At 40.2% G+C, this 17,403-nt stretch overlaps 1 protein-coding gene across 3 annotated transcripts in view; it reads left to right on the top strand.

The window, feature by feature from the left end:
* Nucleotides 1–15,377: 15,377 nt before the first annotated feature.
* Nucleotides 15,378–17,403, top strand: part of MS3_00002071 (uncharacterized protein) — a 55,086-nt gene continuing 53,060 nt past the window's right edge. For all 3 annotated transcript variants that reach the window (XM_051209629.1, XM_051209630.1, XM_051209631.1), the window contains exon 1: nucleotides 15,378–16,048. The gene's annotated coding sequence lies outside the window, so the exon portion shown is untranslated. The remainder of the gene's footprint in view (nucleotides 16,049–17,403) is intronic.

Genomic DNA, 17,403 nt, shown 5'->3' with positions numbered 1-17,403 from the left:
TTTCTACTCCGCTGTTTAGTCCTCTGAGATGACCCGATCTAATGGGAAGAAAAAGAGATAATATGTTGGGTCCAACGTCATTTCTCAGTATTCTGTACATCGAAATTAGATCTTTCCTTAATCTGCAATAGGACAGAGTAAAGAGGTCCAGCATTCCAAGCCTCTCTTTTTTGGTAAACCCCAGAGTTCTGGAATTGCACCGGTAGCTGCCCTCCAAACATTCTCTAGGATATCCGAGTCACCTTTTAAACAGGATTTTGCAGCCTGGACGCAGTTCTCAAGCTTAGTTCTCACTAAGGGTGTGTATACTGTGGTGAATATGGTAGTATCTAACTTAGTGAATATCCGTTTTGAAGCTCAGAGGGTTCGAAACCCCTTAGCTGCTACCTCCCGGCAATGGGCCGTCGTCTTATGATCATGACTCACTGTCACCCCTAGATCCTTATGAGACTGGACCACGGGTAATAGCACTTCTCCTATGTTGTACCTATTAACCTTCGAATCCCAAAAGTGCATGTAGACACACTTTTCCGCGTTGATAGGCATCAGGCACTCTTTAGACCACTTAATCATATTATTTAAGTCTGCCTGAAGAGTACATGCGTCTGTGTCTCCAGTTATTACTCGCCAGATCTTTACATCGTCAGCGTATAATAACATTGGAGACTGAACTGTGCTTGGAAGATCATTAACATGCATCATAAAAAGCAAAGGACCTAGAACGGAACCTTGAGGTACTCCACTAAGTACTGGTCTCCAGATGGAGCACTTGGAATTTATTCTTACTTTCTGTCTACGACCTACTGGGAAATCCTTAGGCCATTTTGAAAAAGGTCCGGCAATACCAAGGTTTTCCGACTTCGATAGCAGTCTATTAGTTGACACCTTGTCAAAAGCCTTACTGAAGTCTATGTAGACAACATCCACTGAGTTTCCGTTGTCTAGGGCCTTTATTCAAGATTCTCTTGCTATAAGGAGGTTCGTTGTACAAGATAGACCCTTTCTAAAACCATGTTGTTCTATGTTTAACAAGTTATTGGCTTCCATAAATGCCATTATGGTTCGTTTGACTATTCTTTCCAATATTTTAACTACAACACTGGTGAGGCTTACAGGTCTGTAGTTCGATGGGACTTGTCTTGGTCCTGTTTTATGCATGAGAGTGACGATTGTGTCCTTCCAGTCCATAGGTAACACACCTTGGTCAAGTGACATATTGAATATCACAGTCAGTGAGGCCGCGATATATTGTGCAATATGTCTCAAGATTTTGCGGTGTAGTTCATCTGGTCCTGTTGACTTTTCTATGTTTAAGGTGCTAAGAGCCTCAAGCACATCGTCCCAATCGAAGTCCATGGCAAGCAGGTGGTTTGTTGACTCTTTATTTTGGTCTGGTTCTTTGTCTAGAGGAGGTCCCAGAGAGAAAACTGCCCCAAAATAGTCAGCCATAGCCTCTGCTTCTTCCTGATCTTCCTCTATCATTTCAGATTCACTTCCTACTTTAATTAGGTTGGGAATCCAATGATGAGTCCTTGTTCTGTAGTTTATGTACGAGAATATCCTCTTGGGCTGCTTGAGTGCAGATTCTGCCAGCTGCATTTCATATTTTCTTTGCGCCTCCCGAATTTTAGTTATACACTCGTTTCTTATCGATCTATAGTGTTCCATCGTACCTGCTGTGCCAAGGCGGATGGCAACATCCCAGCATTTCTTCTTTTGTCTTAGTAAGCGTCGAATATCCCGCCCTAACCAGGGATGTCCGTGCTTCTTCTTCTTTGGAACTGTCCAGAGTATGCGTGGTTGAGTTACCTGATTGTATAACTGCCTGAAAAGAGTCCGTGCCTGTTGTACTGATGCCCTTGAATCAATTTCTCAGTTTTCAGCCGATGCTGCGGAGTTCGTTGCCTTTATATCTGTCTTTCATAAATTAGGACGGGCCAGGGCAACTGTTTGACAGGAAATCTCAGTCATGAATTTGAATAAGATGACTGCATGGTCACTTCTCCCTAGTGATGGGAAAAAGTCACTTGACCAACGTCATCACCGTGTGTGAAGACTAAATCTAAAAGAGAAGAAGAGTTTCTTAATTCAAATCTTGTGGGGTTTCTGATGTGTTGGAATAATGCTAATCCAATCGAGGTTTCTAATAGTTTGCAATCGAACGACGTTATCGATGACCCTACTTCTAAGTTAACCTAGTTAACATGATGTGTATTAAAGTCGCCTACTACAAGGCTTTTACCCATGTTAAACCAGGACTTGAGTTTATTAATAATAATAAATTATTCTCAAATAAGTTTGTTACATGAGGCATGCCAGTTTACAGGCAAGATCAAATTTTTAAAAATGATACAATACCTACTGTAGTAAATTACTCAGCTGTGTTGATAATTTAAAAGATATGAATGTAGATGGTTTTAGTCAGTATCACCGTTGGCGCGCTTCATGAAAGTCGCGTTGCGAATGTGCAACTGATAGTCAAGGATAGGTCCATTGAAGGTATGAGCTTCTAGAAATTGTCCGCATACTCAAGGTCGAGAAGTCTTTCTCCAGGCAACAGATTCACACCGCCATTACTTACATCCATCAGAGCTGTTTCCAGAATGTCATCGATGGCAAAGTTGAAGAGGAATGGTGAGATTGGGCAACCCTGCCTAACCCCACTGCTCGAATGGAACAATGTAGAAAGGTGGTTGTATGCCCTCACTCTGCCTGAGGTGTTTGTATATAGGGCTTTTAGGATGTTAATAAACTTCTCAGGCACACCCTTCTTCAATAGACAATCCCAGAGAACAGCCCTGTCCAACGAATCGAAGGCAGCCCTGATGTCAAGAAACACCACGATTGTTGGCCTTTGATAAGTGTGACGGTGTTCTAAGATTTGGCGGAGGGTGAAGATATGATCAATACATCCTCGACCAGAACGAAATCCAGCCTGCTCCTCGCGATCCAATCTTTCTCGAGTTTTGAACAACCTACGATGACGGAAGCCAATAACTTGGATGCAATCGGAAGTAGACTTATCCCCCGATAGTTGTTGCAGGAACGACGTGAACCCTTTTTAAAGATAGGGACAACTATCGACTCATTCCATGACGTTGGTAAACTCTCTAGTTCCCAAACCTTTGTAAACAACGTCGCCAATTCCTTAGTCAAAAAGTCACCACGATCTTTGAAAAGAGCCGGAGGTAAGTCATCTGGGTCAGGTGATTTGTAGCGCTTCAAGAGTTGGAGTTCCTTGCGGACTTCCGCCTCATTTGGTGGATCAGTCGTCACCGGCCATGGAGGGCAGGACAGTCTGACCGGTGTTGCCGGAGCAGCAGGCCAGTTTAACTGCCCTTTGAAGCATTCTGCCCATCGTCCAAGACGTCGATTGATGTTAGTGATTGACATCCCATTATCCTCGCAGATTGTTTTGCTCACACCGGACGTCTTGCTGCCAGTGGCTCGGATGAGTTGGAAGAGCTTCCGGCAGTTACCAGATGCAGCTTCTGCTTCCAGCTCATTAGCACGCTCCGACCACCAGACTTCTCGGTCCTTAAGCAAGCTTTGCCCGATTTCATTACGTAACAGCCTTCGTTTGTGGTCAAACTCACGGTCACCCAGAGTAGATCGACGGGCTTCAATGAATTGTAAGGAACCAGAAGAAACCCAGTGCTTATAAGCGGGACGTTTCGCGAAGCCGCAAGCGGCTTTACTCGCCATTTTGATGGCGTCATGCAGTTACAACCAATGCTCATCTATACTTTTCGGTGGAATGGTAGCTAGCCTAGAAGCTAGCTCGGTTCGATACTTACTGGCAACAGACGTTGCAACCAGCTTGCTAATATCAATCCGTTGGTGGTAGTCACTTTGTTGTCCACTAAAAAGTAAGGTAGGATTGGCGCAGACCAAGGCATGGTCAGAGTCCAGATAGGTACTCCAAAAGGAGTGGCAGTCTTGTACACAACCACGCCAGCGGTAGCTGATCGCGATGTGATCAATCTGAGTCCAGGCTTGAGGTGCAGAGGGAGGACGCCAGGTGGCACATCGGCGATGACTGTGCCGAAAGTTAGTGCTAGCCAGAAACAGGTTGTGGTCTGTGCACAGTTGCAGTAGACGGTCCCCGTTATCTGACCTGCGACCAACAAGTCCCCATCGGTCACCTAAACGACTCTCTTCTGTGCCTAGACGCCCGACCTGAGCATTCAAGTCTCCGGCTAGTACTACAATATCTGTCGAACGCACTTTCTGGAGAAGAACAGATAACCGGTGGTAAAACCCATCCTTGATTGCATCCGGGCTGCAATCTGTCGGGGCATAGGCGGAGATGACGAAGAGACATCGTTTCTCACGCCGATTTCTTCTCACTTTGATGGAACTTTCTAATCTGACAGCACATAACCGACTGTTAATGGAGATCCAATAGATTAATGCTGCCTCAGCTCTAGCGCTTAGTGCGACACCAACGCCAGCAAGACCAGACGAAGATGCCACAGAATCCCCGGATAAACGCACGTAAAACAAGCTTTTCAAAGCGACAGATGGAGAGCGAATTTGTAGTACTTCACCAGAGTCTTGAATACGGGTCTCGGATAGACAGCAGACATCGATATTAAGACTTTCCAAAGACATAGCCAGCCCTATCTGTTGACCAACCTGCATAAGTGTGCGAACGTTGAAGGCGGCCAGATTGAATGGTGCACGTTGTTTCAGAAAAACTGCTTCAGTTTTCGTATTTGTTGGTAGCATGCAATTTTCAACCAGGCAGTGACTCGAGAGCGTTTAAATACAGTCGAATTTCCACCAAAGACGAGCCACTGTATAAGTATAAAAGAGGGTGAACAATGTGGTAAATAATAATAATAATAATAGTAATAATAATAATAGTGATAATAATAATAATAGTAATAGTAATAGTGATGATGGTAATAGTCATGGTAATAATTTGAATCATTTGGTTGTTTTTCGAAGCGATAAAAGTAGTTTCCATAGATATAGAGAGTTCATCATTTGCGTGTGGGCTGTGATACTGCCCGGGTACCCAAACCGAAGCAGGTGGTTATCTTAGGGGGCTACACCCCGAGCCTTCGACCTAAAGGTCTAACCCAAAAGGCAGTGGAGCATCGTTAGGAGATGCAGTCCCATGGTAGCCGGTGACCAACGACTGGTTCATACGCCATTTGTTTCCGCAGGATACTGGAGCCCATGTGCACCACTGGTTTGGAATCCGGTTAAAGCGCCGGACATTCGCTTTTCGTCCTCTCATTTTCGTAAACAACACCCCCGCCACGAGAAGGCAATGAGTAGGACTTCCCTGGCAGAGGATGTAAACGCATGGCCGTGTGAGAGTATTTCGAGAGGGAGAGTGGACTCTCACCACTCTCGGCCGAACCACGGCATTCGGGGGCAATGTACATTTAACTTGTAGAGAGATCTGGGAACTGAAAGTGAGGGTTAGGAGCATAAGGCCATGATAAATAAACAATGAATAATAGAAAAGGATAAGCCATATATTCTGTGATTTGGTTATATTCATATTATTAACAGTCGGGCTAGTTATATTCTTGTTCTGTCTAGATACTAGGCGGTCCGTAATAAAGTGCCTCATTGGTGGGCGGGAGTTCAAGGAAATATTGTAGCTCTTTAGAGTCTAGAAATACGGTTATTAGCTTTTTGAATCTGGTAAACGTATCACAGTTACGGATAGGCATTGGCAACCTGTTCCACAATAAACTATACCGTACTGCAAAAAGCTTACAACGAATTTGTTTTTGGTGTTTACGGTAAGTAGTGTATATGCGTTGTTTCTAAGTCTATAGGCTTGGTCGTGGGTCATTGTCGGGCAGGATGTTAGGAAGGAGAGCCCATATATCGCTTCGTAGAGAAATATTAATTTGTTCTTTAGCCTACGGTGCCATAAAGGTTCCAAAGAGAGGTGCTTACATCTATCTGTGTAATCGAGACTCGAGTTACATCCTAGTAGTTGACGTGTGAAACGTCTTTGAACATCTTCTACTCTTATCTTGTCTGTGATATTCATATTAGAGAAGACAAAAGAGCAGTATTCAAGGGAGGGTCGTACACATATTTTGTACAGAGTAAACTTAGCCTCTGTTGTGAAAAAATTTCTCATTGTGAAACCAATTAGCCGTCTAGATTTACAAATAATAGAGGATGCATGGTCTTCAAAGTTCAGGCTTCCTGTGTAATTAATTCCTAAATCGTGTACTGATTCGGGTGTTTGGACTCTACATTCATTTGAGTGAAGTCGCGGTTTATAGGGATGCTTTCCAAAGTGCATGATCCCGCACTTGTTGAGGTTAAATGGTAATTGCCATTTTTCACTCCATATAGTTAAGTTATTGAGGTCCTTTTGAATCTGGCATACACTTTCGCTTAGTGTCTCAGGCTTATAGCTGTATACTATTTTGAGATCATCAGCATATAAGTATGGCTTCCCAAATCTATGGTGTTACATATATCGTTTATATACATAAGAAACAAAAGTGGACCTAATACGCTTCCCTGGATGACTCCACTGGTGATTGGTCTAGGGGACGAGAGACAGTCATTGTACTTTACCATCTGTTTACGTTCTGTTAAGAACGAAGTAAACCATGAGTACAGTGGGTTGTGTATTCCGAAGGACTTTAGTTTGACGAGTAGTCTTTTGTGTGGGACTTTATCAAAGGCTTTCTTAAAGTCTAGGAATAGGAGTCCACTGTCTCGTTTCAGAGTTATATCATTCAGGTAGTCTACTAGGCATACATCGCATGATCTGGACCTAAGAAATCCATGCTGGGAGGTCGAGATGAGATTATTAGTTAGTAGATGTTGGACTACAGCCGCCTTAACTACTTTTTCCATCACTCTGGAGACCACTGAAGTTATGTTTATAGGCCGGTAATTTTCAACGTTTGCTTCAGGTCCTGTTTTAATTTTGGGAATTATATGTGTAGTTTTCCAGGCAGTAGGGTAACACGCTGAAGAGAGTGATATCGCGAATAGTTTGAGAAGCAAAACACACATATCATCACCTCCACGTTTTAGCATGCTAGATGGAATACCATCTGGTCCACCAGTGTAGGAGTGTTTCAATGTACTGATTGCCTTGGAGATATTTTGTACACTGAATTCTACATTAGTAATTTTACAGGGAGTTACTAGGATTGGTTCTGAATCATATAATGGTTTTTCGTTAGTTAGTGAGAAACAAAAATGTTCACTAAATAATTCTGTGATAAGTTTGGGATCTTCGTATACTTGTTTGCCTTTAATGAATATACTCCCTCTCGATTTAGAACGTTTAAGTTTATTTTGGAGTAGTATGGTGAGTGCAGAGGGGTTATTATTAAGTTCAACTGCACGTTTTTCCTGTGTGACTGCTTTTTGTGTACTTATTGCCTCTGTTCGGACAAGTATTTCTGTCATCGTTACTAAAGAAGAAAAGTCATTTAAGTTGTGGAATCGAGTACAATGTTTTTGAAGACGTCTTCTTGTACTGACCGGTATTTGGAGATCTTTGGAGAACGTTGGTTTACAGTATTCTAAAGGTGCGATGTTGTTGATGATACTTTTGATGTTGTGATAAAATATATTGGTTAATGTGTCGGTATTGTTTGAGGTAAAGAAAGTTCTCCAATCAGTGCTTCTTAGGTAAGTGTGGAAGTTATTCCAATCAACCTTGTGATAGTTTCTACGAAGTGTTACGGTTTCACTTCTATCGGTTGTGGCTTTTACATTAAGGCTGCATATGACAATGTTATGATCACTACCTGGGAACTTTTTCCCAATATACAAAGTATTGGGGATGAGGCCACTGGTAAAGATTAAGTCTAAAATGTTTTGATGTCTGGTAGGGCTATCGACATACTGAGTCCATTGTCCAAGCTCTAGACATTCAATAAATGATTCATAACGTCTCGGCGCTTTGACTGGCAGCCAAGAAATTTCAGGCATATTGAAGTCACCACAAATGAGCTTGCCTGTGAATGAGAGAGATGATGCTAGTGTGAATACCTCCGATAATACTGCTATTTCATCTACTGATGCGTTAGGTTGACGATAAACACAGCCGAGCAGTAAGGTAACGGAATTCGACGGCTTTAATACAATCCACACCGGATCCTTCAGTTTGTTTAGTTCAGGCATATCACATAGCAGTGAGTTTAGGCTAGAGTGAGCGTAAATAAGGCATTCTCCGCCTCGTCCATTCAATCTATCGCTTCTATATAGAAAATAGTTATCAAGAGATATACTTCGGTCGGAAATATTACTGTTAGTCCATGTTTCAGATATCATTATAAGTGATGGTTGATAAGTGGATACATACAGGGCTAGATCCGCCTTTTTGTTGCAGATCGATCGAGCGTTGATAAGACATATATTAAGCAAGTGGCCTATTAAGTTAAAATGGGTGAGGATATCTCGGATAAAGTCGTCGTAACCCTCGCGGTTGTGAGATGAGTTTGATGTGAGGGATTGGATGTTCTTCATTAGCTCGGTATTTTGATAGCTAGACTTAGTGGGAGATGTATCAAATGAGCTAGGGAAGTTGGTTGGGGAGTCTAGCCAAGAGGAAAGGGTGGGAGTACTCTCTGATGGAAACTGTACGGAGGAAATAAATTTATGGTTTGCATGTGGTTTGAAATAACCTGGGCTATATGCTTCAACAGAGGTGTCACTAGGGGTCTTATTCCAAAAGAATATTGTACAGGCCTACTGTGAATTGTATGGTTATTTACAAAATAGTCTAGATGGTTAGACTCGTAGCCTCTGTTATGGCTATTCACGTTAGCGTGAGAGGGGTCTGCTGCGTGTAACTGGAAGGATTTGCGACTGTTATTATACATAGGAGCCGTTTTTATGTGATGGGTCGGTACTAAAGGGTGTGGAAAGTTTTCTTTCTGAGAGTAATTACGGTTGTGATCCTGGGGAATGTAGATAGGGTGTGGAGTGAGAAGCCTATTGTTACCATTCTTATTAATGGTTTTAGGCTTCAGGGGGTGATTTGGGTGGCCAGTTCTCCGGTAGTTTTCGTTAGTCTGCGTGAAGACGGCTTGTTACGCTGGAGCCCACCACCCATTTTGAAACTTAGAGGTGTTGAAGGCAAGTTATACGATAGCAGCGGGGAGAACCTGTTCACTGTTCTTGGGATACCTATAGAGCAGTTGGGTTCAATCTTACGTGTTTCCCTATTCGGTATGATGAGTTTTGTCTTCACACCGTTTATTGTCAGAGCTGGAGTCTTTCGTTGTCTCTGTGATATGAACTTACGTTCATTCAAGTCTACTTGTGGGGTATCTTTAGGAGGAAAAATTTACAAGTGTATAGGTATAGTTGGATGTGTGTTGTCACACGACTCACGTTTTAGTACATCACTGAGCGAACAGCTGGGATTAGTCATGTCGTTATGGTTTTTGGTGTCAGTTGGGATCCGTATCTTATCCAAAGGTTTCTGATCTGCAGACTCATCTAGATCAACAGAGTGATCAGCCGTATATGGAATGAAGTCATGCTTATTGTTCGTGTGCTTTAAACTATTTGCTGTGTTGCAAACTGTCTCTGGCTGATTATTAACTGTGACACTTCCATTCAATTTTATCGCTTCACGTCTTCTCTATCCAGTTGATATGCGGTGCGTTGAAGTCCCCAATGATGAGACAACATTCTGCCATACTTCAAGAACAGATGTGTCTTAAGATAGAGTCGTCAGCAAGACAACACGGACTACGGTATATTCCCCCTATAGTTACTAACCCATTTCTAGATTTAATCTTACAACATGCGACCTCACATGTGCCACTGATATGAGCCTCCGATATGGTTGATTGTATACGAAAGTGATCCCTAACGTATAACATCATGCTTCCCCCTTGCGGCCTAAAACTCTATCACTTCTAATACAGATATAACCTGCAATGAGAGGAGAACAGTCTATATCTACGGTGAGTCAAGTTTCTGTAACAACAATTATATCGGGACATAGTTCTTCCACCATCAGACTTAGCTCGGACGTTTTATTTCTAAGACTATGAGCGTTCGTGTAGCACACACTTAAGGTGTTTTGGCAATCAATCGTTCTACCCATACAGGCCTCGGAAGCATTGGCTTCCAAGACCTGACTACCCGAAAACCCTTAATGGTAAGGTTGTTTTCGCCGTTTAATTTGCGAGTCCTCAACTCCGTATGAGCATTCTTCCACTTGACTCGATCCTCAAGCGGCCAATCTGGTTGAATACGGATATTTGAGTCACGAGTTTTGGGTACGTTTTTCAGTAATATGTCTCTTTCTTCGAAACTCCCGAGAACCAACTTCAGGATTCTTCTTGGTTGGGTCTCGCCTCCAACCCATTTACCAAGTCGTATTACTTTTGTAATATGTACCCCTAAAACCTCTTCAGGTAGTACGTTTCTTACCACAGATTCCTCTAACTGCAGGTCATGTGCATGTCTTCTAGCAGGGTCGTTATCTTTCGACTCCTCTAGATTCTAAATAATTAAACTAGGAAGGGGTTTAGCTTCCTTTGAAATTGTGTTAACAGCTTTCGACCGTGAGGATAGATCCTGTATATTAACTACTGGTATCTTACGACTAGTTTTTATTGTAACGGTCCTGGGAGTCGAGCGAGTGACTCAAAAAGTGTTAGACGAAGCTTAACTACGGGACTTTGGCGGAGTGGTCTGAGAGTCCACCAAGGACTTATCAAGTAAACGGCCATTAGTTTTAGCTGTCTTTCCCACTCTTCTGCGTTTCCGTGTCATCCATATTTCATCAGTCGTAGCATCCACATTAGAACCACTCGGGACAGTAATTGTTTTATCTGGGTCACCGGTTGCTGCTGTAGCAACACGGCCACCAATATCTAATGAGGTGTCACTCATTGATTGTTTCGGGGTAGACGGTTTAATAGCGGTTTGCACAGTTAGATGTCTAGCTTGCCCCGTGGCAGCACTTACGACACTAACACAATCTTCGCCATCAGTACCAATGTTGCCAGTACAGCCCTCACCAGCCTTCTTATTAGCCAATACCAGGAGGCTAATTGCTTCCTGGATGAGTAATGTTTTGCTCGAGCAACAAAAAGCCAATGACAGTTGGGCTTTGAGCACTTTCTATATGCAGTGGGACTTAATCGAGTGCACATCTTATGGAACCACTTGTTACACTCATCACATTGCATCCCTTCCTCCACAGGGAATAAGCAATATGGTTGTCCACATTTGTGAGCAGATCTAGACATCTTGAAAATCAACTAGAACGGTGACAAAAACAGGATATGTAAAAGAATTCTCAAACCTTAACTAAATAAATCAAGCGAAAGTCGACCAAGTATGCTTCGATGCAATAAATACACAAAAGCAAAATCGAAACACTCAATACAATATCACTTTAACTGGGGTAGATGCAATTAATGTGTAAACAGTAGTTTTGATGTGTAATTTGTGATCAAAATAGTTAATTAACTCAACGAGAAACAATACCACTGTCCTTTTAAATAGAGCGTGCATCATCACGATGGCACCGTCTTCGTTACTTGAAGAATGAACGCTATCAGACATGGTGTGGCTGAACTTAATTCAAATCTAAAAATGTCTTGATTTGGGCACACTATGCGTGTTAGTTTACGGGTTTTCGCGCACATGTAACATATTGTCGTGGATTTTATGTGTCGTTATTTATCAGCTATTAACAGCCTTTTTTCCATCATACGTGACTTCTCGTAATCTTTGTGATTGGAAGATAGTTTTTATTTCAATTTATAAGCAGTTTGACGTATTTCGTGCTCACCACCTAAGTAAATATGTAGTTGTCGTAATATGGTTATTCTTAACAATACAAAGTCAAACAAGTCAAATCACCATTTTTCTAGTCAAAAATAGATTACGGATTGAGTTTTCATGAAAATAAGCCGTAAAAAGCATGATATATGGTTCACCTCCTTGATTATGGTGACGGCAAACATAGATGTTCGTAGTCGTTTATAAAATGTAATCAGAAAGAAGTAAGCGTTAAACTAACTATGAATATTATATAAATTGTTTGTATTTAGCCATAAAAGGTTATTTGGACTATAGGTGGCATTGTTTTGTACTGAAGTGACATATTATTGTGTAACGTATCAGTAAAAAATTATGTGAGTAACAATTGACGTTGATAGTCTTTTTTACCGGCTTTCTGAACGTATACATGAACAGTGTATAACACCACATTAAGTAGGCACAAAATCTTCACAAGTAAAACGATAGGTGTCTCTTCTGAGCATGGTGACAAAACCATGTCGTACTTAATACCGATTTATGATGTGTCTGTTATAGGGTTGACGAATAATTTTCTGTAAACGAAATGCACAATCGCAGACGAAAATGTGAACAAAGTTATGATGCATATTGTCGAGTAATATCTAAATGGTACTTACCAATTTCTCTTGCTAATACCAGATGTATAGACGAAATACTACAAGGGTTAGAAACTGAAGAGCGCTGTTTACATGAAGTTCCCAGTGCTTGTTACGACACAGACTTGAATCAAACAACAACTATTAATGAGTTAATTCATGAATTCCTACTGCATTACAGACTGACTCGTCCGAAGTAATTCATACAGACAACGTGACGAAAAGTGAATGAGCAATGGAAGCACAATCACAAGTTCCTTGTATTCATATCTCCTTTATGCCACATTAATTAATTACATTTTCTTCATAAGTCAGACCACGCTTCTATGTTGTGACGAAACTGATTTCAGCAATTTTTAAATAACACTGATTTGTGTGTTGTAAAGATTACCTATTAATTTTTATTAAAGGAAATAGAAATCTCTAATGATTAGCACTGTCTGCAAATAAGAGACTTATAGGTACATTCTGTAACCTGCTATTTGATTGACTTATTGAATGTGATATTAATAACTAGGTCTAATTCTTTATTTCACGACTGATCTGTTTGTTTTTCAGAATTGTATGAATCCAATAAAGTCGTCAAAGCTTTGTGATGATGTTTACGCCGGTCTACAACTTATAGAATTTGTGATTATGGGAGACCATGTTAAAAACCGGTTTACAAGTTCACGTTAACTGTGTTCCGTATTGCCTAGTAACATTTTTATTCAACTAATGAATTAGTGAAATATAAATATAGCAACTACACTCAGTGTCAATCAGTCAGCTACAACGTAGGCACATATGTGCATCGGTCCAGGTTGCCATACCGCATCAGCACAACAAGATGAACACTCAGTGTATTACTTTATAAACCGTGTCCGTATTTATTAATAGTCGATATGACGCTAGAACAAATATAGATAATATTATGAACTCCTTATAATCCATGGAATGAACAAGTAATAAGATGGATTATGTAATAATTCATTTCACTTTTAAAATTTAGTTACCGATTTATTCCAGCACCCCGTCACTTAATCCTCTGTAATTATGTGACCTCTGCAAATTGTAATCAATTATTACGTAACCCAAGTTTTCAGTTCTTAAATCCACGGATCATTTACAAGCTATAAGATTTTCACACCACTTATCTGTCTGTGAACTCCAGTTCACTATTACACCACCCATTCTTAATGTGTTATTGACTGTAAAAAAATGACCTTTGACCTTAAACTGCATATATATATATATATATATATATATATATATATATAGTCATTAATGATAACCTACTTCATTTCAATTATTCATAGTCAGGTATGTCAGCTGTTTCCCACATTACTGTTAAATCCTAATGCATATTTAGTTATAATGAATGCATACCACTGTTAATCAACATTTCTCCTGGTTTCATTTTAATTCATAAGCGGAACTAATCACATGAAATTAAAATCTACTTAGCTACTGATACGATTTTAATGATAAACGTAATCCGACGAAGGTGAATATGATATGTGGGTGCCTAATCTGCAAGACTGTACGTGGATGTAGGGTTTCTTAATCATTCTTAATTATTACAAACAGTTACACATGAACATCATTGCTATTCATTCCCATGAAAGTAGGAATAAGATGAAAATTAAAATTATGAAAGTTTATTGAATAATCATTACTGCTAAAGCAGAAAATCAAGTTTACAAGGTGGTATTAAGAATTCTTAAGTAATAATTGTCCACTTTCTTCTCAACTTCCGTTGCGAAACGTTCACCATACTTCTCAATGATGCGATGCTTATGGATTCTTTGGCTTCATTGAGTACTTATATACACTTCACTCCGTCGTGGTAATGCAGTTAATGTATAATTTTGGAAGTTCTGGGTATTATGTAACTTCCATCTGCTACAATACCTAAGAAGTTGATGAGCTATGCAGTTAGTATTTCATAATTGATATAGCTTACCTGTAAGATTTCGTCTTTTAACGTAGGCAAGTAGCATGTGGCGGCAGGGATATCGACACATCATAAACGTGCTACAATTGCATTGACAAATGCTTATATCCACTTCATAATGTTGTCCGCGGTCAACCATAAACAACCAGTCGCCGCTTTCATATTCCACGTAGACGAAACGCATTTGTTTAAGTTCGTATAACAATTTAGATCTTGCGAATGGGGTCAAAATGTTTAGCAGGGGTATAAGACGCTGTGGAGCATTATATTTATAAGAGCTTCCGCAAGATCGACCGCAATTATCCGTTACCACTAAATGGAATAAGGAATATCTACATAGTAAAATACAACGATTAACATATTCACTTTCTATTATTAGTATTATACGTAGAATCAATGCACACAACTTCTGGATATTTCCTGTACAGTTGTATTTGGTTATAACTATTGAAACAATTCTAGTGGCATATCCATTTTCTAAATGTTCCTTCACTTCGCCTTTGTCTAAGCATATCCATTACCTGGTTCCGAGTAAAATAACCTGAAATATATTTATATACACTTACCAGTGGAGAGTGTAGCTTTCATACCTTTGACATCGGCAGCAGTTACTTGCTTACCAGTTCTCTCCTTAATATTTTCGATAACTTCATCTGCTGACTCACAGTGAAGTATTACGGGCTTCAAGTTCTCTTTTTCTTCTGACGATAATCTCCTTGTCCATGGATCACATACCATCCATGAACTAATACATAGATGATTGTGGAGCATGTTGTAGGATTTGATGACATATCCTTGCTCCTCTAGTCTTACACGGAATTTAGATTGACAATTACGGAATTTAGACCTTAAACATAAGATACTAGTTATAGATTTTACGATTTTTGCCTCACTTTCAAACCTTCCGATTTCCGTTTATGACCAAACGTACAATTAAACGATACAAACAGGTATTTGAACCTGACATCCTTCGGCAATCTGCTTTCTGTGTGGATGTAACGAGTATAAGTAGTCTGAGAAGCGATAAAATTATAATTCCATACTTTTTGGAACTCTTTTAAGGCGCTTTCAAAATCATCCCACAACACGAAACGCTTGTTCAGTATCATACTTCGAAAGGCATCGGTTAGGTCGACTGAAATGTCACTTGAGCATGAAGCACTAAAAACAGACATGACTAATTATTAAAAGGTTATTCCTTGCAACAATAATAACCCGAGGAAATACTACAATTACTTAGGATTTACCTGTGACTTGACATTTCGTTGAGCTTTACTACAGTTGTTGGGATCACAGATCAAATTACAAAGCAACAACAGAGCCAAAGTGTACACTAAAAAACAGAGAACGCTAAATTAATGGTTTTGGTATTTATTTCGTGCTTTTTTATGTAGCATAAGATGACTTATATATGAAAAAACTTGATACTCATGCAATCCAACCAGCCCACGGCAATTGAAATACGGAATGACCGCCTCTAGTCAAGACGTTCAAGGTCGTTGAAACGAAAGAGCGGGTGCATTTCAAAGGGACCTAACGTTTAAACCTTGCCCTTGATTTGACCGCTTCTGAAAATTTTCACGGATTGTCGGTGTGATGCACCAATCATCTTGCGACGGTTTGACCTTCAAGTGCTCGCAACCTCCCACAGTGAACGATACCCCTGAAGCGTTCACTATTTGTCGTGCATTTTACCGTTCAATTGGCAGTTCAGAAATATTCAAGATATTCAGTGAGTTTAGTTCCTAGTTCATAACCCAAAAGTATGGTATACACAGACATATATGTTCTTCACAGTAAACAGTTGTTTCTTGGATTTACTCGACCCGTTTTTCAACTTGTAAATTCAGTGTGGATTCTTATTTTATGTACATCATCTTGCGTGTCGAGTAGTATTGGCCGAAAAAAATCGATCAATTTTTAAGCTACCGTGGTCTGTAAGTATTGGGGTCCAGTTAGCTATTCTTTGTTTACATTTGTATTTTCTATTGTCAATTTAAAGGTTGTAGTATAATTACACAGAACACTGATCGAGTCTCCATTCCGAAGTTAATTCCCAATGAAGAAATCATCTCTAAGCTTCTCTTCATCGAAGTACAAGCGGTCGGGTTATCTCATTTGGACCAGCCTTCTTATGAGTGTGCCTGATAAAACAGCTGGTGAAATGCTTGCTTCTCGTATATAAGTTGAATGCTGGCTGAATTAAAAAAGCCTTAATGTACAGGTTTCTGAATGTTTCACACAGTTTTCTGAGTCCACAAACCACGGAAATCCGCTATTCTAGAATATACGTTGTTTTTCAAGTCTTGACTTTATCCCTAAACCAATCTGTAGGAATGCAGCTCATGACCGCTTGGGATGTAAAAATTTGTATCGTGTTTAGCATAGATAAAAATTTTTAAACAGGCACTAGTCAATGTTTTTCGATTTTAGGACAGTTTTACCAACTTATTCTGTTCGTCCTAGCGCCCTCTAGCAACCCGTTCATTTCGTGTCTTTTCATTGATACCACCAAGTTCTTTTAAGGGTGATGAGGACAAAATCAATGTCATTTACATACACTAGAAGGAAAAATAAACCCGAGACTATGCTGCGGAATCTGGTTTATCACTTCAGCCTGGGAGTTTTATGTTTCAACACTTTCTACTTGCGTCAAAATAAAGGCTCGTTTATCTGTAGTAATAAACTGTCACTTACGCCGATATCTCTGGTCAGGCAACCATCTAGTACTTAAAACGTTTTTGCGGACCTTAGTGATACCAGTGGAGCCCTTGTTTGTAATTGGCTTATGGTGCCATGACATGTCAACTTTCCTATGCTACTAATAGTCCATTTGGTTATGGATAAAATGTGTTGCTTCTCATAGAGAATTGAGTTTTTCTACAAACATCTGAGTAATTATCCACGAATAGTCTCAAAAATCCCAGTGACCACTTTATTTGCACTTACGGCAAGGTAATTTTCAGGCTTGTGCCGGGTTCTGGTCTTGGAATCAGGACAGTCTTACTAGTCGCCTGGTTGTATGTTTCGGGCTACAAATATGTCTAAACACTACAGTTTAAGGATAAAAATTACAAATGTCTATAA

This window comes from Schistosoma haematobium, chromosome 1 (assembly GCF_000699445.3).
Source record: "Schistosoma haematobium chromosome 1, whole genome shotgun sequence".
Taxonomy (NCBI): domain Eukaryota; kingdom Metazoa; phylum Platyhelminthes; class Trematoda; order Strigeidida; family Schistosomatidae; genus Schistosoma; species Schistosoma haematobium.
The sequence above is the reverse complement of the archived record's forward strand: the minus strand, read 5'-3'. Positions and strand labels throughout refer to the sequence as shown.